The sequence below is a fragment of the Rhea americana genome, unplaced genomic scaffold, assembly GCF_003343005.1.
Source record: "Rhea americana isolate MKP2758 unplaced genomic scaffold, rheAme1 scaffold_148, whole genome shotgun sequence".
NCBI lineage: Eukaryota > Metazoa > Chordata > Aves > Rheiformes > Rheidae > Rhea > Rhea americana.
The window spans coordinates 1,386,323-1,411,217 of record NW_028185572.1 but is presented as its reverse complement, the minus strand read 5'-3'; positions in this window follow the sequence as shown (position 1 = coordinate 1,411,217).

Below are 24,895 nucleotides of genomic sequence, written 5' to 3'. Positions count from 1 at the left end.
TGCAAAATTTAAAATAGAGTAAAGCAGTGTTAAAATTAGGCATATTTATGAGCTTGTCAATTTTACAGCCATTTAAAATAGTTTGCTACTCCATRGGATTTATGGGATTTTTTGTTTGTTTGTTTTCTCCACAAGAACCACCATCTCAGTAAGTTGTGTGCATTTGTAATAGATGGAAAATAAAGCAAAACAATAGTATCTGGTATAAATTATGCCAAATTACTTACTTAAAGCAGTGTTTTGCTTCAAATTCATTTGAAACAATCCCAAAACTTCATAAAAACTGTGATCGTGACTCTCCTCCCACTAACTCCAAGGTTATCCACGAGTAAATGCAACTGAAATCAATAAATGTTCATGAGTATAAAGCTACAGTACTAAGTACTAGGACCTACAGGCCTCTTAGATGTAAACATATATTAATTAAACCATGCATAAGTGTGTATAAATGCATGTCATGCAGTGACAGAGACAGATGTCAGCTTTGCTGTCTAGGACTAGGCTCTTTCTCACAACCASAAAGAGGGGACCAACTGGAAAGGGGAAAACATTGCCCAAACTAGGAATACACAGGTATGCGGGCGCCCAAATCTGACTCTAATTCAAAAAAATATATATATATCGAAATGGTCCAGGTGACTTCAGAATTTATTTTGTCATAGTCATTTTAATGGAATCTAGCTAACATTAATGAAGAGAAACTGGAGTTCATTCTGCACTTTATAGAGTGCAAACTAATGTAGAGTTTAAAGGATCTGATTATTTACTCACAGAATATAAAATTGCTGAATTAGGAGATTCATTAGACTATTTCTCATTCTCTTGCTAGTTAGCKCTGTAATCTAGGATTAGATATGGATACAGACACCAAATCACACTTTTTTCTGTTAAAAAAAGAAATGGACAAGATYTGAAGATTTCATACATAAAACACCTGCTGATCCTCCAGTCTGAATGAATGGATCTCCATGTTTTACAATTTTAATCGCAGATTTTTTTTAAAAAAAAGAACAAACAGGAAAAAAATTGATTATTTGCTTATTTGTCTGACAATTTCTTATTTTTCTTTATAAACTAAAAATGCAAAAATATAGAAATTAAAGAGCGAAACAAAACAAAGATGTGTTCAAATTTAGATAAAATATAGAAAACATAWKTTCAAATATGTATTTTTTTTAAGATAGGAGGGTGAACCCTGACTTTTCTCCTTAGAGAAATAAATTTAGAGTTTTAGTCTGCCATGAACATCTGTTTTAAACACAGGAGCCCTGGTCCTGCCTCTGCCTGCAGTTAATATAACTGGAGGAACTTTCCTAGTGAAGGTCACATCACTCTACAGCTTTCAGAAAAACCTAACAGTTGTACWTATCCCCTAAATTACCTCCTCAAGATGGGTCATTTATGAGTTCCAGCTGGATCTCTAATGTCCTGCTCTGGTTTGCTTGGGTTCATTTTATCTACTATTTCTCCATGGCACAGCTGGCAAAAGTCAGTGCCTTAATTTTGCTTTAACACGTTTGCAAACAACCTGTGAGCAGGAAGCAGACATCAGGAGCCTGCATAGGAAGGTGGTGGGTCTCCTCTGAGAAGTCCTTTAACCTGGGGTCTTGAACTCCGCTTGAAGGTCCTGAACAGATATTTCTAAATTATTGAATCAAGGCAGAGCCGAATGAAGTGCAAAAGGAGAAATGGGTACTTGRGTCTAAAATAAAGGGATTCCTCCGGAAGAGGCCAGCTTTAGGAGAAGGTCTAGACTTGAACTCAGGTTTGGCTTTTAGCTGAATTACTAGGAAAAACAAATCCTAAGCCATTTTTAAGATGGATGGTGTAACTTAGAGGTTATTCTGTACTGATACAGGTGGGAAGTGCAATTGCTTTTAAACACAGTCTGTAYTTACGGGCTCCGGCTTGCAGTCTTTTAAGACATATCTGCAAAAGAAAACTGAAGGTACATCAGTGGAAATTCAGCTTCTCACTTTCAGAATATTTCATCCATCCSAGGACAATTCATTGACATGACCAAGAGATGTTGGTCTTGGTGGTCTTTGCTTAGTGGACGGCTGTCTGAACCATCAAATATACTCTGTCTATATAAAACTTCAACTGACAGCTTCATTGTAGAAAAACAGAGGCCAAAGTATTTGAGCGATAAGTAGTCTAGATCGGAACTGAARCAATTTGACASGGAGCAGAGGCAGGCCTTAAAATACATATATTTATAGATTTCTGTACAGTCTCACACAAAGCCTCTATATTCTATCTATTTTTCTGGCTACTTCTGGTTTCAGAGTTGTACGAGCTCTGTGCGAACATTATGAAGAAGTGTTTCTTAATAAATTTTATTTTCCCTCATTCAATTCTATTCAGTTTCCCTTAGCTTTTATATCATGAGTATACCCTGAATCGGAATGTCAATTATCCCATCTTTCCATCACTCCTGAAGTTAGATGCATTTTTTTTATTGTTGTCTTAAAATCACATCAGGAACAGTAAGATAACATTATTATTTTTATCCTTTTTAAATTAAATTAATAGCATTTCTTACTTTAGCCTCAAAGAATTTGTATTTTTTAATTTCATTACTTTTAGACCTTTATTAAATAGGATAGGAAAATAATGATAACCTCCTTGAATGATGAAGAAACCTATGATACTAAAAAAGATATTCCAGAAGTGCAGATATAGAGTTCAGCTTTTATTTTGAAATTAGTTGTCCTATTACCCAGCTCATAAAAGATAAGATTAGAAAGCATTTCAATCATTATTAATTTCCTTTATCATTTATGATGCAATATATAGGCAAGTTTATGCTGATGATACCTGGGACTACAAATAGCAAATATGTCTAAATATTCATCCACATCCAGAACTAACCAAAGGCTGGAGAGGAGGAAAAGATGTGTATTTTGCAGTATTGCTAATATACAGCATTCTTATCAGTCTGGCTATATTTATATAATTCACATTCATAGTTTAGAATACAATTTTATTTGATGTGTGTGTGTGTGTGTGTGTGTGTAATATTATATATATATATATATATATATATATATATATATATATATTCCATTTCCTAGGAAGTCAGCTGCATTTTCACTGTTTTCTTCACATACCCTCCTGGTTTTATTAAGGTGTGTGAAGGTGTATTACATGTGGACTACGTATATTTTAAAAGCACGTGACATCAACTCTGAGATGCAGCTGAGCATGAAATTAATAATTCATGGTTTAGAGATGCCATCAGAAATGCTGTGTATAGAGAGGGTGTGTCGGACAAAAAAGCTAATTTCATCGTCAAACCAAACAAGTGGATGAAACAATTAATTTTATGCTTTTATTTGGCTTACCAAGGGTAATCATGTCAGCTGTTTTCAGGAGCCTGAGTCGTTCTTCCATGCACCAGCTGCATGGTGCACAAAGCGTAGGAGTATTTGYAGCCTGCACGCCTGCAGAACGTGCAAGAGGGAAGGACAGTGGTTTTGCATTCACCAGCCCGTTTGGGGTGTGTTGTATTCTGGCAGCTGCTTGGTTTCTGTTGTCTTGACTTGGATTGAAGGTGCTCAGGGCAGTCGAGTCATATAGGTGTGAAATAGCTACTAGTCTGGTAATTTCAATTTCAACAGTGAAAAAAACAACGATATTCTTTCTTTTCCTCCTTTCTCTCTCTTGGGCCCCTCAGAAAGGATGCCCCTCTTTTCTTCCCTCACGACCTTGATGTGGTTTTGGTTATAACTTTGGGTGCCAGCATGCTTTGAACTGCATATGGGTTTGCGTCCTAAGCTTGCTGTGCTCCTCTGGAGATCATGGTTCTGATCTTCCGCCTGTTTTGTCGTCTCAGGTCTTGGGAAACCTTTGTGATGATTTGACTGCCTGCRTGGTAGGCAGCACCAGAGGGCTCTGGTGAACACCACTTTGGTACACACTACCTACCTACAAATACAGCACGCGAGCAGGTCACCAAGGGTGTTACCTGCCTTTTCTTACAGCGCCTCGTAGTTGTGCTCGTGGACACCACAATTATAATATTCACATCAGCTGATTTACAAGATATGTTGATTCCTACCTATAGGTGATATTTTCATTTATGGCTAAGTCAAAGATGATGTTAAACATCTGCTGTTAGTGATGGAGGGAGATAAGCAGTAGTGACCCAAGAAAGCTGCAATTAGAAGTCAATGATGGTCAAGACAGAATGACAGAAGCCAAGACAGGCTCCCAGYCTCTCCTGCATGGTCCTGTGTGAATACAGCAAGAAGAGTACTATAATCCCCTTGCCAGTGTTAACTGCTCTTATTTTTTTTCTATTATTTCATGTTTATACTGAAATTGTCCTGAACTGGAATGACTGATGAAATCACAGGTCGGAGAAGACTGTATAACTACAGTAGATGACTTTTCTCCATAAAGGCTGGTACAGTCACAAGTATTTAGGATGAGGAGTTGAGCAAATACCTCTGTCAATACCAAAGACATCACACAGAAACTCAAGAATGGTTTAAAAATTAAGATAGATTAAAATACATTTTTACTTCTGTTTTTCTGATTTGTTTGTTTTTTTTCTTATTGATTTTTAAAAAGAGCTTGTCTTCTGTCTGGAGGTTTAGAAACTTGTGGTAAAAGATGAAGTTCTCATAGGTTTCTAGGAGACGTAACTTTTAGGAAAAAMTAAATGTGAGCAATGTAATGAAATTACTAGAGTGCTAAATAGAAATTAATAGAGATTTAAAATCTAATGTCATATATACTTACAACAGTATGTCACGTGTACTTAATAGCAGCAAAATCTTGTATGTATTTATTATCTGTGCCTTATCATCTATTTACCTCAGCCTCTAAGATGTTATTAAAATATCTCTCCCTCCCCTGTCTAAGATGTTATATGTTAAATAAAATATAATTTTTATAAATGTTAAGGGGAAATACTTGCTGTGTTCCATATTTTGCCGCATTAAATACCTTTTTTTTTTTTTTTTAGTTGATATATTGGATATATTTTGCATTAAGACACTGCCTTTGATCTTGGACAAATTGCTCAACCTTTTTCTTGTTGCCTCAGCAGCCAACCGGTATAAGAACCATTGAGAAAAATACACAACATCTTTGACATTTAGAAAGTTTAGTAGAAAAAGCACACGCTATAACTACCCCGCCTGCAAACATATGTGGAGCCGGGTGTGTGCAGTATTCAGTGTTAAGAATTAAATCCTTGTGTCTGGCTACTGCATATGCAAGAGATGCAAGATTATGTGCAAGTGRCTTTTGAGAGTGGCATATTGCACGAGCGTTGTCATTATGGCCACTCTAACAAATCCAAAATAACCCCRTAATGTTTGAAGCTTTACAGTGGGAGTCTCATTTTCATGTCCAGCTTATGCTGCCTCAGCCCCTCCTGTTTGCAGCAGACTCGTGGCTGCTCTGACATATGCTGCTGATGCCAAGTGTTTCAGGAGCTCACGCTTGTGCGACCGAGCCCCACCGTATTCCTCACACTTCCTACACAAAATGCCCCCTGCAAGCTGGGATGGAATCAGTCCTCTTCTGTAYGAATATGTCTAAATCCGGCTATTTTACACTTTCTCATCAGAACAAGGAGAAAGAATTGGAATCTGGCCTAGGGGTGTTTATGGCTGTGCAAGGGCCAATATGGTTGGGAAAGCGGTTGGCTTCTGTTGCAAAATTCACTCAAGACATCTCAAACTTCCCAAGCAGAGGGTAAGCCACTGAGGGTAATAYGGAGAGACCATGCTGAGGGTAATATGGAGAGGGAGACAGGTTTTCCTAGGAGGATCCACTCAACTATTTATGAATAMAATCAAGTGAGGGCAAAAAGTTGTCATTCCTTCAGAATGAGGAAGAGCCATCTACTGAATCACCTGAGTTGCTTCCTCCTGATCTGACTGAGGATATTTCAGAAGTAGATCTCAGTTAAGACATAAGTCACACTTAAATGCAGTCCAGCTGAGGAATTAGGGACCTAACACTTTAAATATCCCTTTCATAACATTTACTTTATTCAGAAGCTTCCTATTTTCCAGTATGTTCATTTACTGTAAATGGAAGACCGTCATCACCTGTTTGCTACTTGTTTGCATGCTGATAGYTCTTCTCTGCTCATAAATACCATTAATTAATGAATAGTCAGCAGGGAATTGTCTCCTCAGGCTCATTAAAGAAATGGACACTAAAACGATATGAAAGCAGCTGCCTCGTTTCTGTCATTCCCTCCTGACAGCTACCGCTTTCTTCATCAGTGTTAAATTATAACACGGCTTTGATTAGCAGTCCAGTTACTTGCTGCAGCTGCATTTGGAGATGGAAATCTTAACTACATAGTCATGTTTAATTGATATTCACATCAAACTGCTAAGATTATTTAAGAAAAAAAAAAACAACAACAACGAGCACTTCAATATATCAAGTCACTGTATGTATATTAAATCCTGCTGGATTTGTTTTTGACCTTGTAGGCAAATTGGTAAGACATGTTTTTTTTCTTGACACTCTAGTAAGACAGTGATTATTAGCTGAGCACATTTAGGGACTGGCAGTAAACTGTGGAAAAATCTCAGTCCGGAAACCATCTCAAACACAAACATCTTAGATTACCATTCCAGTGCTTAAGCGTGAATGCTCATTTCTATGACAAAAAAAAAAGAAAAAAAAAAAAGAAAAAAAAACCCTACTATATGTTTATTTTAGAACTGGAGGCATGATCTTTTGCATTTCATTTAAACATTTTTAAGGGAGAATTGTATCACCAAAAAACAGAACCTATGTTGTAGGAATAGTTACTGTCGTTGCTGGTGTGACTTGGGGCAGTGTGGAAGATGTTCTGATTTGAACAAAAATGKTAGATCGCTGTTTCTGCAGCTTGTCCAGATCTGCATATAGCCACACTTATATTTAACCTGCTCCAGAGTCTAGATTTGAATTCTAACTCATCTCTGATTACCTAAGGCTTACTCCTAACTTTATCATTCTTTATTTTTGAGATATGTCTCTACTACCATGCCATTGAACAGGCGACACGTTAACACCTTTGGGATAGAGCTGACCAGAGCTGTGACTAGCTGCCTCTTARTGGTTGGTTCTTCCACCTAGATGAAATCAAGCAGCTCACTGGGCTCTGGGATGAAGTGGGAGATAAGCTGCAGTTCAAGGGGAAAAGCCCTTGGTCAAGTGCTGACTCATTGTGCTGAAACCCATATTCACCTGAAGGACAGAAGAAGAGAACATTTCCCCTAGGCATATAAGAATGTCCCCAAAATTGGAGCTACCAGGAGCAGACCTGCAAACTCCAGCCCTAGGATTAATACATTGAATGGAATTATGAAATTATCTGAAAGGAACCAGAAAGAGGACACTGAAATTCCTCATCTCTCTATTCATCAGTTTGCCAGTCATCTTCCAGGACAGGATTTGGACTTTTTATTATCAAGTGTAATTGTCCTTTTATGGCAAAGGCAAAACTTTCAAATTCAATGAATTAAGTTAGTGATAAAGAGCCCTTGTCTGACCTGGCCTAACCTTGAAGACTGCTGAACTTCCCCTGGGTGGATTTCCATTGGATATTTAATACTTCTGAAAGTCAAGCTAGTTTTGTTTGGGGTAAATCTTTAGTTTCTGATTAATCTACAGTGAACTCGAAACTAAGAATCCTGCTTTTATTTCATATCAAGCTGAACTCTTGAAGGGAATCTCCTGGTTGTCTCCCCCTGCCCCGCTGCTTCTTATGTGACACAGTTGCAGAAAGCCTGGACTGGGTTTCATTCACATAAAATTAAACCAGAAGATGTGCATGTGCTAAGCGCAGTATATAACCTGTTCCTACTGTGCCACACTCCTCAGTGCAGAGGCAGGCTTAGGTGTCTAACTATGGATCTGGTCCAAATTCTCCTTGTCTATGACAGCATCTTTGCTTCTACTGTTGGAGCTTCAATACCTAAAAAAAGAGGGTGATTCTGATAGTCTATGTTTGACATGTAGATGTCCTGACTTTTATTATGAAGATCAGTAAAAGTGGGTTCAGAGAAACTCAAAATAAAATACTTTTATTTTCTTGTTGATCAGACAGGAGTCTTGTCTCTTAAAGTAAATATTTAGAGTCATCCTGATAAGAAGAATCTCAGCTTTTCTGTTCTGTTTGGGCTTAGTAGAGAAAACTGGCTCTCAAATGGAATTGTCCAAATTTTGAAGGTGTGATTACAGTTCCACCCTCCTTCAATTCTTCTCTTGAAATGCCCTTAGTTTTTGTTGATAGCTAATGCTGTATCATGTGAAATATTGTTACTTTAATCAAATAACTGAGAATTTCCTTTCTTCTTTCAAGAGCTTAAGTTCTTTCTTTTTTGATATTCTTTAATTGCCACTGTATTATTCTATATTGATTGAAGAATCTCTTCCTTTGAACCATCTTGTAGTAGCAGAGAAAAAGCTTTTACTTTAATATATTATCTCTTTCACAATCTTCTGTAAATCTCTGGGGGACTAGCATCTGCTTTTAGAATTGCTTATTAATGTAGGTTCCAGATACGGACACTTTTGTTGCCTTTAGTTAGATGGAATGAATTTAAAGGTACCRGGATGATCTGTTGGCTTCCTACAAAGTTCGCAAGTGAAAATTCAAAACTTCCAATGGCAACAGTAGGTTTTGACTGAAACTCAGACAAAGTAGAATTCTAAAAGAAAATAAATGTTATCTTTTAGACTTACTGCATTATTGAGTCACATGATACCGAGTCTTATTTTTATACTTTGAAAAGAAAAAAATGAACAGAAATATTGTTCATAGTTGTGTTCACAAACAATATTCTAGCTGTCCAGCTTCTTCAAACCTTTCTTTTGCTGAAACTTCTAACAAATAGAAGTCATTTGGAAGCCACTTTGAAATCTGAGGTTCCACTAAGGTAGACAGTGATTATCCATYTGCTTCACCCAGTCAACCCAGTTATCCTGCAGTGGTAGCACTTYTGCTTCTCACAGGGATTAAATTCAAATTTATTTCATATATATGAAAAGCATTACCTCTTACTAAACCTTTCATGTTTTTCCATATCTGCTTCTCTTTTGGGGTTTGCTGATCTCTAAGTCATTACTTGATTTACAACTCCAGGATGTTTTATTAATTATAATACAGTTTTTTGTAAATTAAGAGGTGCAGTTGACACAGTATTTGATGTTGTGGCTAAATTATTTAATTAAATCTTTTAAAATAAAARCCAAAATATGACCATCTTTGTGTTACGCCTAATACTGTTGTTCTACACTAGGATAGAGGACACTTCTGCAAGACAGATCTAACAGTATTTCTAGGAAAAATCAGTTGAGATGTAGTCTTTGGTCTGGTACATTTCGATAAGGCTTCAGGAGAAGCAGGAAATTACTGGCATTTCTGATGGCTGAGTGATGTCTTTCTAGGTCATGATGTCCTAGCAAGGACCTCCTACGTCCAAGGGATAGGCCATCCAAAGCTGACTTATCTCTATTTATCCATTGCTTGGTTTTAATTAATTAACAAGCTAATGAAATCAATTGAAAAAGCTGTCATATGGCATCGGATATGAAGATGATATAATCAGGACACTATTGGCACGTTGAAGGACTAATACTATGTATAAATTTAAGTAGCATCAGTTCCTTATTTATTCCTACAGATAATTCTGGATGTCTGTTATTTCCAAACGTCTAAACATAGCAATACATTTATACTTTTAGTCAAACCTAGCTCGCATCTTCATGGAAGGAAATAAGCTCTCATTTCTAGAATCCTTTCTTTCTAGATATTCACACAAACAGAATAAAAGAAGTGGCAATAATTTAAACTGTTATTTCGAAAACGTGGCCAATGGGTGAGACATTAATCTGTTGCTAGCCACATTTTTCATCTAAYTCAGAGGCTCTTGGAACAAACTGGTGTTGTTATGGGTTTCTCTACTTCATCTTTATCTTTTATTATGATGACTTATTCAAAACATAACACCAATGCAAGCAGAACAGGAGAGCAACAGTCCTTCGGCATTACAGTWGCGGCACACTGGTCATGTTAGAAAATGAGATGCCACTCTTCAGTTACTTCAGAGTGTATATCAGCTAAAGATGTGGTAGGAAGATGTTTAGTCGTGAATTAAAAGGAAGATGCAATGTGGWGTCAAAGCAAAACTGTAATTGAGAACAACCAGGAGGATACACACTTGCAATCAAAAGAGAAAGCTTGCCCTCTTATACCACTTATTTCCAGCTAATATTAATAATAATAATAATAAAGTCTTATTGTGGGTATGAAAGACCTATTTATCCTATTTATTTATATTTAAAAAGGCTTTTACTGGTCCTCTAAAGTAGAAATTCAAATCAAACCATTGTCAAAACTGCCRAAGGCATGTTTTTCAGTTCTTTAGGAAGGAGGAAATTTCATATTTTAATAACAATTGGAATTGTTTTGATAAAGGACCAAATAGAAAGGACATATGTAATTGTTTAAGAGAAAAGAATAACCATGAATGCTTCTCTTTGTGTCTATCGTACTATTTGTGAAAAAATAGTAAGTAGATAAGCATCATGTAGTAGACATGAAAATGATTTCACTAATGTGGAAAATAAAGGCATTGCAAGGATAAAGAGTTTCTAAAGCCAGGAGTATGAGTAAATATGAACAAAAGGAAATTAGGGTTATTTGGGGTTAACACAGTAACCTAAATAWGATGGATTTTAATGTCAATCTGGCTTTTGTGAGACGTGAAAGAAATTGAAACRTACTTAACTGCTTTATTTAGAGGATCAGATTTAACAGCTCTGAAACTTTGTATAGTTAAAAGCATCACACAAATTTAAATGAGCGGATCCATACGAGAAGTTATGTGAGCTGTGAAGCTCACAGAAATACAACCGGTTATGCTAGCGTGTGTGTCAGAGAGTCGAACAGAAGGTGCCTCACAACGAGAAAAGGGGAAAAATTTGGGTCAAAAATGCTGACTTCCATCCCCAACCTTCATAGCCTTCCAGTTCCTTTTCTGTAGCACTTGATAGCTGATTTTTAGGAAGCTCTGGCTGAGTGGTATTTGGGTATATTCGTGGAACAGACTGCACTAGCTATATGCCCCTGCGGTCACAGGGGACAGGACTTGAGGACCAGATGGTCATTTCAGGCCTTTATTCTTTAGGAACTGGGGGGCCCTAAAAGTGCTGTAATGCTTTTTAAGTAAATGACCCATGAAAAACCCTTAACGAATCAGCTGATAAATTAGCGTTATTATGTTTCTATTTTGGAACAAATGAAATTGTACTGTAAACTTTCCCTGAGCAAAAAATAGTACTCAGGAGATCTTGAGCAATGGCCAGAAAAATGTAAATTAAGATTAAAGAGTTATTACATTTCTGTGTTCACAGAGCAGATATGGCTCCTTAGACTGCAATGATTTTTTTTTCCTCGCTTTACATTCAGTTTACTCAGATTTTAAAAGCGGGATTGGCTAGGTGATCAGTCATGGACTGAGTTTATGATATTTTCAAATGTGGGAAAAAAAAAAACATAAAGATTGTTGCACTTCAGGCAAGGCGTATTTAGCAAACTCAGCTTCCCCTGGAGCTTTGTACTCCACATAATTACATTCCACATGCGGTAATTGAAACTTGTGAATACGTCAAACTGTGTGTTTTCACAAACCAGCAGTAATCAACTCAAATTATTTAAATTCACCATTTGACATAATTGCTATAAATATGACAGAAAAAAAGGATATTTCCAGGGTGTATTACTTCATAACTATATCAAATGACTACCCAGGGAGATAACTGCATTGTGTTCCTATGGAAATCTGCAGGATAGCAATATTCAGTACAGAATCTTTAACTTATTTCTTTCCAAACTCTGTCAGGTTGACTAAAATTGTGAATGAGGAAAGCTTTGCGGTCTGGGAACATCCACGTACCCTTCTGACTCAGAAATTACTGAAGAGTCAAGCAATTAGAAACCACATGAATTAATGAAGAGAAAAGATAAAGCAGAAAGCCATGCAAATAACTCCTCCATCTCCTTCATCTTTTTCATAAAATTTATGTGGATTCCAAAAAAACCATACATTGAAACTCCCCCAGCTGTATTGCAGATAAAGAATAATGTAACCACCAAACATRTATATCACAGCAGCAGGAAAACAGGATGTTTGAAAGGGGGAATTATCCTTTACTTCCTCCCTCTGAGTGGTACAAGGCTGGCTTTCAACCTGCATCTTGTTTCCCTCTGACTGCAAGTTCCCTCAAGAGTCAGAACTCATCGTAGATGTAGTCTACAACAGTGGTCTGAAACAGCCACTGCCTGTGGTCGGATGCAGGGAAGTGGGTTAGAAAGGAGTGCTAATTTATTTATTTATTTTAGCAGAGCTATTGTGTGCTTTTCCTCTGCAAAAAAGGCTGATCTGTCCTTCTTCCTCAATCCTTATAATTGCAATATTTTCGCTGTATTAGAAAGAAAAAATCGCATATTAAAGAAGAAATGATAAAAAAAACATGAGGATGTAGCTAAATGTCCCAATCATGAATCATATATCACTGCTTCAGCCTGTTTCATGATTATGATGAGTATTGGCCTGGCAAACCAATGCAACTTTTTTTTTTTTTTTTTCTTCCAATAAAACTTATTCTAAGTGGTTACAGAATGGCCACTCGAACTATCCAGCAACATGTAAACAGCTACAGTTAAAAATAGCCAAATGCTCTTTTTAATCAATACAATAACTTAAACTGATGTTACACATCCTCCATGCAAGGCTTAGAGAGTCTGAGAAAGGCCCCAAGCCATTTTTGGTTGAGACATATGCATAATTTTGCAGAAAATATACAAAGAATTCAAAGTGAAGAGGTACAATTAATTCAAAAGTTATAGTTAATGCACTGTAAGATTAGGAGAAACTGTATGAACTCCCAAGTTAAAATAAGGGAKCTCTTATGGACTTGAAGACATTTAAGAATCAAACAGCAGGATTTTAGTCTTCACGTGATCTTCATTTTGTTCTTCCATTAGGGTGGTTATCCTTTGTGTATATCCCACACTTCTGTCCCCCAGGCAAATTTACTCCTCCCACAGGATACAAAGAGGCCTTNAAAAGAAAAAAGAAAAAAAAAACCTTTGGCGAGAATGAAATGTAATTAATGTATGAGAAGACATAGATTTTGGCCCTGCAATCTATAAGAAATCAAAGTAGTCGGAGACAAGAATTATGCTTTTTTTTCAGAGTATTGCATAAAGCCATTTAGATGTAGCTAATAATTTTACAGATAGTTCTTCTCATTTTCTTCAGCTTCTTTTTTTTCCCCCTCATGCTCACACTGCTCAGTGAACTTAAGGAGAGAAATGAGAGATACAGTCGGATATATTTTTACACTTTACATATTCATGGTGTTAGGGAGCAACAAGAATAGGGCTGCTCAGCGACGGAGGAGAAGCCRGGAGCCAGGGGTGACCACAGTAGAAGCAGTGTCTTCATTGACCAGGGCAGCAGAGGTGATCATAACAGGGTCCTTCAACGGAATAAATGAGGTGAAGAAACAAGTCCAAAGTCCATCCAGGGAGGCAGATGTAGAGCAGCAGGAGACAGGGTTGCAACGTAGGTCAGAGGTCCATCCMGGAGATGTCCTGAGACAAGACTGGAGATAAGCTATCTATAATATAGGTCTAAGAGTCAGCTGAGAAATAAGGCCAGGAAAGGGCCTTACAGGACAGATACATCTACAACATAGCTCAAGCAATGATTGGGAATCCTGGCCTGAATTGAAGTGTGGCTCCTGGACAGAGGATGTGGGTAGAGGCCCCACATGAGGCTAGTCAGGGTAGTTAAGACCCATGGTAATTAATGTTCACAGGATCCTGAAATATTAATTGAATAATAAATGTTAATTTATTACATTTTTTTAATACCATCATGGTACCAGTCCTGCCTAACAAAGAGAACTCTTGGCTGGTAGGCACACCAGAAGAAAATTTTTAATTTAAAGTATACCATTAAATGTATAGGATGGGAACGGAAAATTAACAGTTTTCAGAAGTTTGTGTTCTTGTACTTCTTCTTGGCGTTACACAAGATAAATCCCAGATGAAATCCAACGATTTCAGATGCAGATTCAGTAATCAGGGCTAACACAGAACCAGCACCAGATGTCTCCTCCACTACAATTTTCAAAGCTCACACTCTTAATAGTGTTTAGCCCTTCTGCAAGTTCATTGGCATGGAAAACAAAGCATGATTGTTTTTATTAAATATTTAATATCCCTTACTTTCAGAATGTATTTGTTGGAATCAAAAAAATACTATATTTCATGAAATATGTAAACTTGGGATGTTTCAAATTACAGAAAATAGGAAAAAAAAGAATGCAATGCTTAGAAGATGTGGTCTGTGTCCCCGTTTTCTCACCAAGCAAGGAGGCTATTAATGGATTATTGCTGTTATGGTTACAAGCACTTTCAGAACTATAAYGTAGCTTAACAAACAGATTTGTAGCAGTGACACATGCTAATGGTTGTGTTATCACCTCAAAACGTGACACTTAACGCATCTCAGTTTGGGTTCCCTAATAAGCSTTGGAGTTGATTTTAAAAGACAGTGAAAAGAAATTTATTACATATTAAACAGTTGCCAGTTGTTTATTTTGCACATTTGCTGAAGATTAACAGCAGCGTGGGCTGCTCTCCTTGACTGAGAGTCTACCTACCAGATCTTCCAGTGGTGTCTGTTCACATATGACCATTTAAACCAGTGCCAGGTTTAGTTTTGTGCATGCATAACCTTATCARTTTAATGTAATATCAAAACCTTCCAGTTGCTCAGATTTAAGGAAATTTTTTATATTAGTTKTTTTACTCTCTGTACCATTGCAGGYCAGATAATACCTTTACTAAGGGGGAGTGGGGGAGGTGAACAAGAGCTGGATTATATTCTGACTGAATAGAATCAGATTTTTAAATATCAGGTGTGCCCATTGCCTTGTAGTGAAAAGTAACACGCCTTATATCGAAGTGTTCATTGCCAAAGCAAGCATTATACTGTGCCGCATGAATGCATTTTCATAATCTCTTTAGGATGCTCTGATGAATCATTCTTTTGTACTATTTTGCTGGAAGGCTTTAACTGCAAGAGTTAGATCTGATTCTCCATTTACTCCAGTTTTGTATTAGTAATCTCTCGGGCTCTGCTTTTGCAGTTATTTCCAATTTTCCRCAACTAAATTAAATCCAAGATTTGAACYTTGCTATTATGAGTTTTCTTATAGAGTATTCCAAACTGGACTTCCTACAAGATCTTGTWAGCTCTTGAAATTTCTAGCTTTCTTCTATCTAAAGTGAGTCGCTGCACGCTTGCACTTGATATAATTGGGGAGATAATGTAGAAGAATCTGATGGATTATGCAAATAATGCAAATCTTAATCTGCCGTTTGAGGCCTGGGTGTCATTCAAAATTGCATCAGATTGCTGAGACTTTTGTTACATGCATGGCAAAATGACTGTCACACTGTACAAGCCAAGAGAGTACTTAAGTCCAGCTATTAAACACTATCTTGATATGAGGTATGGAATTCCTACTTTTTTTTCACATCTTCCATAGCTTGACTGTACAGATTAGAAATTTACTTTACCTCCTGATGGTCAACATTAGCATCCTTGTAATCTGGCTCTACAAGATGAGGAGGAACATTCAACCTTCCATGACACGATGCCAGTTCCATGATTTGGGAGAGACAAAGCACATTTTTTTCTGAATAATCACATCATAATATATGAGCTAGAAGAGTTATCCTTCCCTTCTAACTTCCATACACCTGTTTGAGCTTCAGAGTTCCCATTTCAGTGGCCTCTTATGTTCCTCTCTTATGCAGAGAGGGAACAGCAGACAGAAGAGTAGTGACAGTGATATCCCTCAACAGGTAGACGATGATAAATGGAGAATAATATCCAGGGAGACAAGGGAAAGCTACGTTTTGAGGTCTAGAGCCCTGAAGCTTATAACTTACATAAACCTGAAGAAAACTGTGCATATCTCTATATGGTGGAAAACAATACTCACCTGTCAATTTACTCAGATTGCACAAACTACTGGGCTTTCAGAGTGTAACACACAATTTGCATATCTGTATTTAAAAGTCTGATCCCATCATGCTAAACTCTAATGTATTTTCCTTTGTACTCTACAAACTCCAAGCACGATGACATATTTTCATGTTATAAATGCTTTCACAAACATCGGCTCTGGCACTAATCCTTCCTTACTGTATTCTGGTAGAGCTATAGTCCTGGCTTTGAATTTAGTACACCACATGGTGCTGTATATAGTACGAGTTGCTCCTATAAGAGTACATATAAGAGTGTCTTTATGTTGCCTTAGCTCAGGTGGGATTTGTGTAAAAGGAGTCAAGTACTGCTTTGGGACCATATGTAATATTTGTAGGAACAAATGGGATTTTCTTTCTTCTTTCTTTTTTTTTCTTTTTCTTTTTCTTTTTTCTTCCTTCCTTCCTTCCTTCCTTTCTTCCTTCCTTCCTTCCTTTTTGGAGAATGCTAGTGTCTCGTGTGCCTCTCTTTTAGCATCTACCAGTTCTGGTTATTAATGTTGCGGAGGCTGAATATGCAGATACCAAGGTGCCGGCTGTGGGACTCGCAGAAGTTAGCATTGGCAACATTTTCGGCATTGGCAGTTGAGTAGTACTGGAAGATAGAGCAGCAATTTAATAATTCTAGGCGATAGGAAGGAAATATGGCGGTGGACACACAGACACATCTGACTGGTGCCACACAGCGTGGGACACTATGTGGGGGCTGGATCTGAAATAATTTTGGTAGCTGGTTGTCACATCCTTCCAYTAGATAGTCCCATTCTGCAAATATACCTGTTTTCCATGCTCTCACCCACAAACTCTCCAGARTGACTGGCCAAGTGCGTAATGTCCTTCTTCAAGTGACTAATGAGGATTCAGAGTCACACTATAGCCTCAAAAAAGAATATGAGAAAATAGGCTTTGTAATGCTGAGAGGTGGGCCTACATTTAATTCCGTCGTATCACTAACATCAACTATATCTAATCTGCCCCAGAGACCTAGGGGACAAGAACTATCTCAAACTGCTTGTTATCCTTTTAGTTGGCCTTACCTTGCATCCAGTAAATCCTAAAACTTTTCTGATTCCCAGAATTTGAGAGAGACAGAAAAAATGATCACTTCATAACATTTATTTATTTTACTTCTCCGAACACGTGCACTACCTGTTGAAGCCAGAAAACTGGGCGAGATAGATCTCTGATGCAACTCACTGAGGTTGTTCTTATGTTCCTGTGGGCAAAATCCACCATCCTGTGTGATTTGCAGCCCTCTGCAGTCAGCAGCACGGCTCTCTCGTGCTACCCCCTGCCTGCAGCRTGGCCAACAGCTGGAACGTTATCGCTGGAGCTTAATCCACTTAACCCCCGAGAAAGAGCGTGCTTTATACTAAGCGCAGCGGAGACAAGATAGGAAGAGGCGAAAGCCGTTGACTAATTCTTCTATGTGTTTGCAGATTTCACACCACGGGATTGCAGGAGTGAGCTGCGCTGTGCGGCTGGACTTAATTTTTGGGCCATGTGTGCAGAATATCAGGAACAGGGGATTTTGGAGCAGTGGGCCACACACTATCCTTTGCTTTGCCTCACCTAGGTAGCTTATAGAAGAGGAATTATCTAAGTCTCTGCGTTCGTATGGATTAACTGGGAGCTGTGCCGAGTTTTTCCCTTGCGAGCGTGCTCTTAACGTAACAGTCGAAGGTAGCTATTCCACGCCACACAGATGACGTGCTGGCTGATGTTCTGGCTCTGACTTACTCTGGCACGTGGACCAGCCTGCACTATGTGATATGGTCGGGAATCGTAGCCAGGAAACCTTCTGGCTGTTCTTGGGAGSGAACTGCCCCTCAGCGCAGTTGTAAAGCTGGCGTACCACTGTACCTTGGAAGGAAATGCAAAGGTGGCTGTCTGTATATATGTATATTTTTTACATCCTACCCTCGCACAATACAAAAACAACATGTTGAGGACATTTCTGATCCATTAAAAAAAATGATCCCTACAATGATGCCAATATTGGCACAAGATGAGTTGAGTTTATAGGTCTTTATAGCTTGTTCTAAATAACCATCTCCTTGCAAAATAAATCTTTAATCTACCACACATTAATTCTGGACATGTTACCTGTCACATTGCAAAGAAACATTTGTGGTGTTTTGCCCTTTGGTCAAGCAGAATGTGATTTTATTGACCTTCCTCTGGATAACTTTATAGTGAGCTTGAGAGAAGGAACTGGACGCAATACAGCCTTTTGGAAACTCTTTAAAAAATGTGTGTCGGGTTGCTATGTGAAGTAGCTTGACATTACTTTGAGATCTGGCATGTCTCTATCATTTTCAAATATATCTTCCTGTGTCTTCCACTTCCATATTATGAGTGGGGCTGCAGCTTTTTCATGATAGATTAAAAAACAAGCAAAGTGACCAAAGCTACAGAAATTACATCAGGATGTACAAAAAAGTCATGGAGCTTACAGACACTTCTTTTATTTTCTGATGGATCCTTATTAATAGGCATGTTCACTGTAGATTTTTTAGAGATGGACTGTGTTACATAATAGTTCTMTTCTATCTCAACCCAGATGATGTCCATATGATTTCTTAGTCAGGTCCCTTCCATTGACATCTGATGCCCTTTCTGTTTRTTGCTACTCATGATACATTCAGACCTCTCAGATTTGCTCCTCATATTCTCTTTTGCTTGGTGATGCTTCTCTTTCTTCGAATATGATTACTGATTAAAAAAAAAAATCTATATTTTTCAATGTTAATTGCATGTTAGGATGCAGCACTTGACATGAAGCTGTTACTTTCTTCTTCTCGGTTATATAGAGAATGGCGTTATCTAGGTAATGGTGGTAGCTATTGATACATTTTTGCATTGCAAATAGTAGATGTGTTACCTACTCATCCTCAGACTGCCTTACGTATTTATAGGTTGGAGGGAGGTGGTTCATCTCTGCTCTCWCCGCTTCCCTTTACTCTTTGCTGTTTAACCTTGTCTCATGACTTACACATGAGCTACTCATTCACCTACCTGCTCACAGATCAGAACAAAATTCCGAAGTGTCAAAATGCCACCAGAGAAAGAATGGGAAAACCTGACAGGTTTTCTAAGACACTGATGACACCTATGACTTACGGCCTCTGGTGTTCTGATACAATGGTATAAAATAAAGATCYGGTGGATGAGGGATCTGAAGCCGTATGTTGCTGTAAATTCAGTAGACTCTTTTTTTCAACACCTTATGTCAGGATACCTAAGCAAAATGTCCATAAAAACACTGCCATTGAGAAAGAAGGATATTTTCAATTTGTTTTACATTCACTGTGTGTAGGTGAATAACGTACTAAACGATGAATTATCAGTTGGACTTTCTTGGAGCGGGCGTACGGTTCAAAGTCAGCACTGGCTAACACTTTTCAGAGTAGGCACAAGCATACATTGCCATCATCTCCCATTAATTTCCTAACTCTGCAGCACAATGCTTGAGACATTCAGCTCATTTTTCTTCCCATATTACACTTCTAACAGGAAAATATTATTCTTGGAATATCCTAATACACTCCTTCCTTTGCTTATTTATTTATTTATTTATTTATTTATTTATTATTGCCTAATCTATGTAATCTATGTAATCTTACGGCCAGCCATGGAAAAGGCATCATCCTTTCTTACTTTCTGTAATGCTAAGATCCACCTTTTCTTTATCTTTCTGTGGCATTGACAGTGTCCTTTCATGTGCAGATCTATAGAAAACATTTTTGCAGCCTGGTTTGTTTGCATGCTATTCCCTTTCCAAATTATTGCAAGTCAAGTTGGTAGGTCAGCTTGTCTCTTGAGCAGAGTCTCAGGTTTTCTTGTCCTGTTTATGGCTGGGAGGTGGGCAAGCAGTAGAAAGATAATCAAAGCTGATGGCTTACTTACAGCTGCATTTCCAGGAAATATCAAGGACTTTGTTTTTAGGATAGGCATGAGCACATTTTTGCTGTCTTCTACCATTAATTTCCTAACTTTCCTGCCCAGTACTGATTGCTAAGTTCCTGACTCATTTCAAATTACATGTGAAATTAATTTAATCGAATCTCAGGATCAGGATCCATCAGACTATACACAGTACTTGTACCATGTGAGATATCCAGAGGTAGCTGAGACATCCTCATGGGACGTGCAGATATAACACAGGAGATTTTTCTCCCCCTGGAGCGCTGCCTAAAAGCCGAGTTCACATGGCTCACGTTGGGGTGTGCCAGCTCCGGTGTCCGAATACAGAACTAAATCTCACTCCTAAAGCTAGGGGAGGTCAGTCCTACCTTCAGAAGTTATATAATGACATCTTTTAGCTAATTTTGCCTCATACGCATCCTGTAATTCTAGAAGAGGTTCAAGGTGATGCAGATATTTTCATTCTGTCTGACATGTAAGTTTAATGTTGTTTTAATACCATTTAATGTTGTTTTCATGGGTATGACTGTTGCACATCTGTTAAGCACTGGGAAAAGAAATGAGCAGAGTTTTTTTCTATTTTTATTTTTAGGTATAGAACAAGGTGATGTGAATGTCAATACAATTAATGAATCATTTTTCCTAGGTCTAACTGTCTATATGTTCACTTAACATGTAAGACTGCTTGTAGCAGCACCATCTAGAGGCTGCAGCTAATAACACTGTCAGCATTCAGGGAAATTTCCAAAACCATTTCTCTATCTCACTGGCACAGCTATATAGCAGAATAATATTCATTTAGAAGTTTAATGTTTCTTTGTTCAGTGAGCTTCAGTGACTCTTTTCTTTCTATTTTTTTTCCTTGAAATACAGAGACGAGAGAAAAAAAAAGAAAGAGGTTTTGACTTGATTTTTAAATGAAATGGCTTGGTGAAAAGCTGGCTCCACAGAAAGCAATGGGAAAGCTTTCATTGGTGGCTATGAGCTGAGATTTCACTTGATTGCTTTTTCCTATTTAAACACCCCTCTTTTAATGAAATACATTTACATCTATAACATCTGAAACAGACAATTCTAAAGCTTAATCTTTCTGTAGCATCTTTAAGCTTGAGTCGAACAGTTGAAAGCAAATTGGGAATAATAACCAGACATTTATGCTTTCTGCTCAAGAGATTGTGCAGAAATACATTGCTCTGTTTTGTCGGTTTCCTTTCTTTTTCCAATACATAAAACATTTCATCCATCAGTAGCTACTGCCTAGAAGCCCAAAAAACTCCATAAATCCTGGATTATCTCTGTAGTCTTTAATAAGAAAAAAAATATTGGAGGCCAGACCATCGTCTTCTTATATTTCCTGGTGAAAGCACAAGTAACTTTAATCATATCAGTAGACCTGCAGTGATAGAATTAATAACGGCAAAGGAATTATAATCAGATATTAGGGCCCAGCTTCAACTATCATCTCCTAGTTCTGTTTTTTCCCTCCTACCTATTCTATTCTAAAGGTTCTGGGTACAGAAATACTCATGATAATGTGCTCATTTCCAATTGCTAAGCCTTTAATGGATTTTTAGAACAAATTGCAAATGATGTAGGAAGCTAAGGCATTGCAAAAAGCCAAGACACTGTGAAGCAGATGCATGCTTCCTTTAATATTACTGTTAGCTTGAATTAGGTTAAACTAGGAAGGGATGTAGCTCTTACTACACTGCTCCCCTCGCCCTCCCCTCCCCCCAAAAAAAAGGTGAACTTGAGAGTAGAAATAATTGTGGAGTGGGGAAGAGACATAGGAGTGATGCAGAGAGCTGAGAGGTGTTTTGAGACGGTAGAGCTTGCTGTCTAACAGGTGTGCTCCCAATTAAAGTGAGTTTTTGTGTTAAAGCTGAAGTGCAGCCAACGAAGGAAGGAAAGAATTCCGATTATGAGCTTCTGAAGCGATTTTGTTTAGATTCACACCAAGCACTGCTTTTGACCAGCTGGAATATTTGTTATCTTATAGGCTGCTTTGCTGTTAAATTCACGGCTGTTATGATGGGAAACTAGACACAGTGCTGAACTACTAGGCAGCTGGTCTGCAGATCAGCGAGAGAGCTTCCGAGGGCTCCTCCTAAGGTCACTGCAGAGGCGTTCTTGTAGAGGGGCATTCGAAGTGCTCCGTCTCGGGTGGGATGGTCTGAATTAACTCAGCAGTGTCTTTTGAAAATTAAGCCTGTAAAACGCTTGAGTGTGCCACACTCTCCCAAAGTTTATAATTTCAAATATGCTTAATTCAGCCCTACCGAATCTGGCTTTCTTCTACTTTACTTTACTTTTTTCTACTTTTTTCTTCTGCCTTTAGCACCGCAGGTCCATGTCCACTCATCAGTGAGCATGTTTTAAGGTTCCCAAGATTCCCCCTGCCCTGCACTTGGGACAAGGATGTTTTTCGCCCCTGGTACCCTCAGGGGCAATCACAGCTAGTTGCATTCAGGTCATAAAATTCTAAAGCGAGTAAAAAGCTTTTATTTGGTGACCTATTATAGGACTTGGAGCTTCTTTGGACTCAGTGTGTTCCTGTGCCATTTATGAGGATTTTGCCTTGGTCTCTTTCTCTTAATTTTCATTCACCTTAAATACCAGGAGAACTCCTTCCAATACAAATATACGTATGTTATGTTTGATATTTTTGTTGGCTACAAACTACACATCTGATTTGAATAGAAGTGTAAGGATGTCACCAAACAGTGTAATTTTCCCTTATTTACTGCTTTGTCAAATGTATTTTGTTTGTGTGTGCTTCTGTCTGTATGTCTACATGTACTTATGAGTCATTATATAAATCACCCAATAATTTCCCCATTACTAATTGGTCATCATGCTAAATGCTTATGGGAATCCTTCTTCTTTCATTATTCCTTTTTCTCAGGAAAATTGAGTGAGCTTAAAATTCTTATTCCTCCAGGATTATGCTTATATACGGTTGTCTGTAGAAGCACACGCAACGCACAAGAGCAAGAGATAATAGCATGAATACATTTTGCATGGTGAATGAATGATTATGGAAACATCTTTGCAATATTGGCTTGTAGAAGTACTGTGGTTTATGTATAATAAGAATTTTTAGTAGAAAATATGAAGAAAAGTACAGCCACAGAAGGCACTATTATTTTGTGTGGTTTAGCTTCTTAACAGTTGGGTTTTATCTGCCTTTCTGCTGCTTGATTATTATTGTGCTATTAATGGTGATAAAAGTGATGGAAAGGGGATAGTTATTTAACTGAACTCATGCTTTTGCTCAATATACTTCTCTGTAAAATTAAGATCACCCTAAAAAAGGAGATATTTTTTAACATTACAATGCATTTAAATGCTAGGTACTCTTTACAGCTTACTTAAAAATAAATAGAATTTCACTGTCTAAATTCAGTTCAGACCACTTATCGATTGTGTTAGAGGTGATATTTTGCTGATCACTCTAATTAAGTCTGAATATAGCTTCATACACAGGTTCCACTGTTTGCATATGTTTTAATCTAGCAATTTATCTTCCCACGTCTAACTTGCCAAAATTTTGTTCTAGAGAACTATGTTTTTAAACAAAAGATACTTATCTTTTCTGCTACTGGGAAGGTGCATGGCTTGTGATGGAGCCATTCAGAGATCACGTGCCACCGGCTGGCTTTGAACCGCTTTTTCATGTCACCTTCAGACACGCATTTACATGATTTAATGCATACGTCCACGTTGTAGGGCTCTTCAGAAAAGCGGGAGCCAAAAGAAGGTGTCAGTCTTGCTGAACGGCTGTGCTGGGCTAGACCTGACCCACCTGCAAAGAAAATCAATTCTACATAACCTTTTCAGATAGGAAAGAAGGGGAGCTCTACTGTCCTCTGCAGCAGTGTTAAAACAAGGTGAATGAAAGCAGCACAAATACTTAGGTGTATCAAATTAGATACATATTTATATGCTTTGCTATTCTGGCATCTTCTATTGACACCGATGGAAAGGGGAAGAAAGAAAGGATTTTCCTCTTCAAAACAACCAAAATCAAAGCTATTTCCTATAGCTGAGCCAATGTTAAACGTCCTTGGCAGATTAGAAGGCTGTCATGACGTGAAATCAGCATGTCATGTTGGAAATTGTGCTACATCTCCCCTCTCATAACTCCAGAGAACAACAGAAAGAAAGAGAGATGCCTTCAAAAGAAGCAGAAGACAAAACTTGTGGGGAAAGGGACCGGATAGCTGAGTGGTAAACAGGGGTATAAGCAATGCTTCAATAATTTATATGTTCTATGTGAAACAGAATTTCCATCCTAGCCACAGAGATTCTCTTTGATCTGCTTTACTGTGCATTTACATATCACAGCTGAAGGTCATTTCAAAGTTATAGGGCAGAACCTTTCCGTTGTGTTAATCACTTTCAACTCTAATTTCACACTACATCAGTCCTTTTTACTTTGGCTCACAGAGACCACTGCAATCTCCCTCTAAAACATCTCACAGTCCAAAATGTTTGCTCACTGTGCACTTAAAACAAGGAGGAAAAGAAAGTCATTAGTTTAATAGTCCAATGAATAGCTATGATATCCTCCGTAGTGAAGGGAAGCAGAGATAACTATGTAAAAAAACATTTTCGGTATGAGCTGGAAAGTGATTTAGCTCCTGGTGCCTCGGAAACAGCCCCAAGGCATCTCTGAGTAGTGCTCAGCTGTCGTTAATCCCTAAGGGACAGCTCTGGCCTGAAGATATATGGAAATTAGAAGATTATCAATCATTTTAGTAGTGAACTGTGGAATAATCTTTCTGCCAGTGTAGCAGGGTTACACAAAACACTAGCTAGCAGCTATAAGCAACTGTTTTTGAGATGGAGCTGTGCAAGGTTATGAAA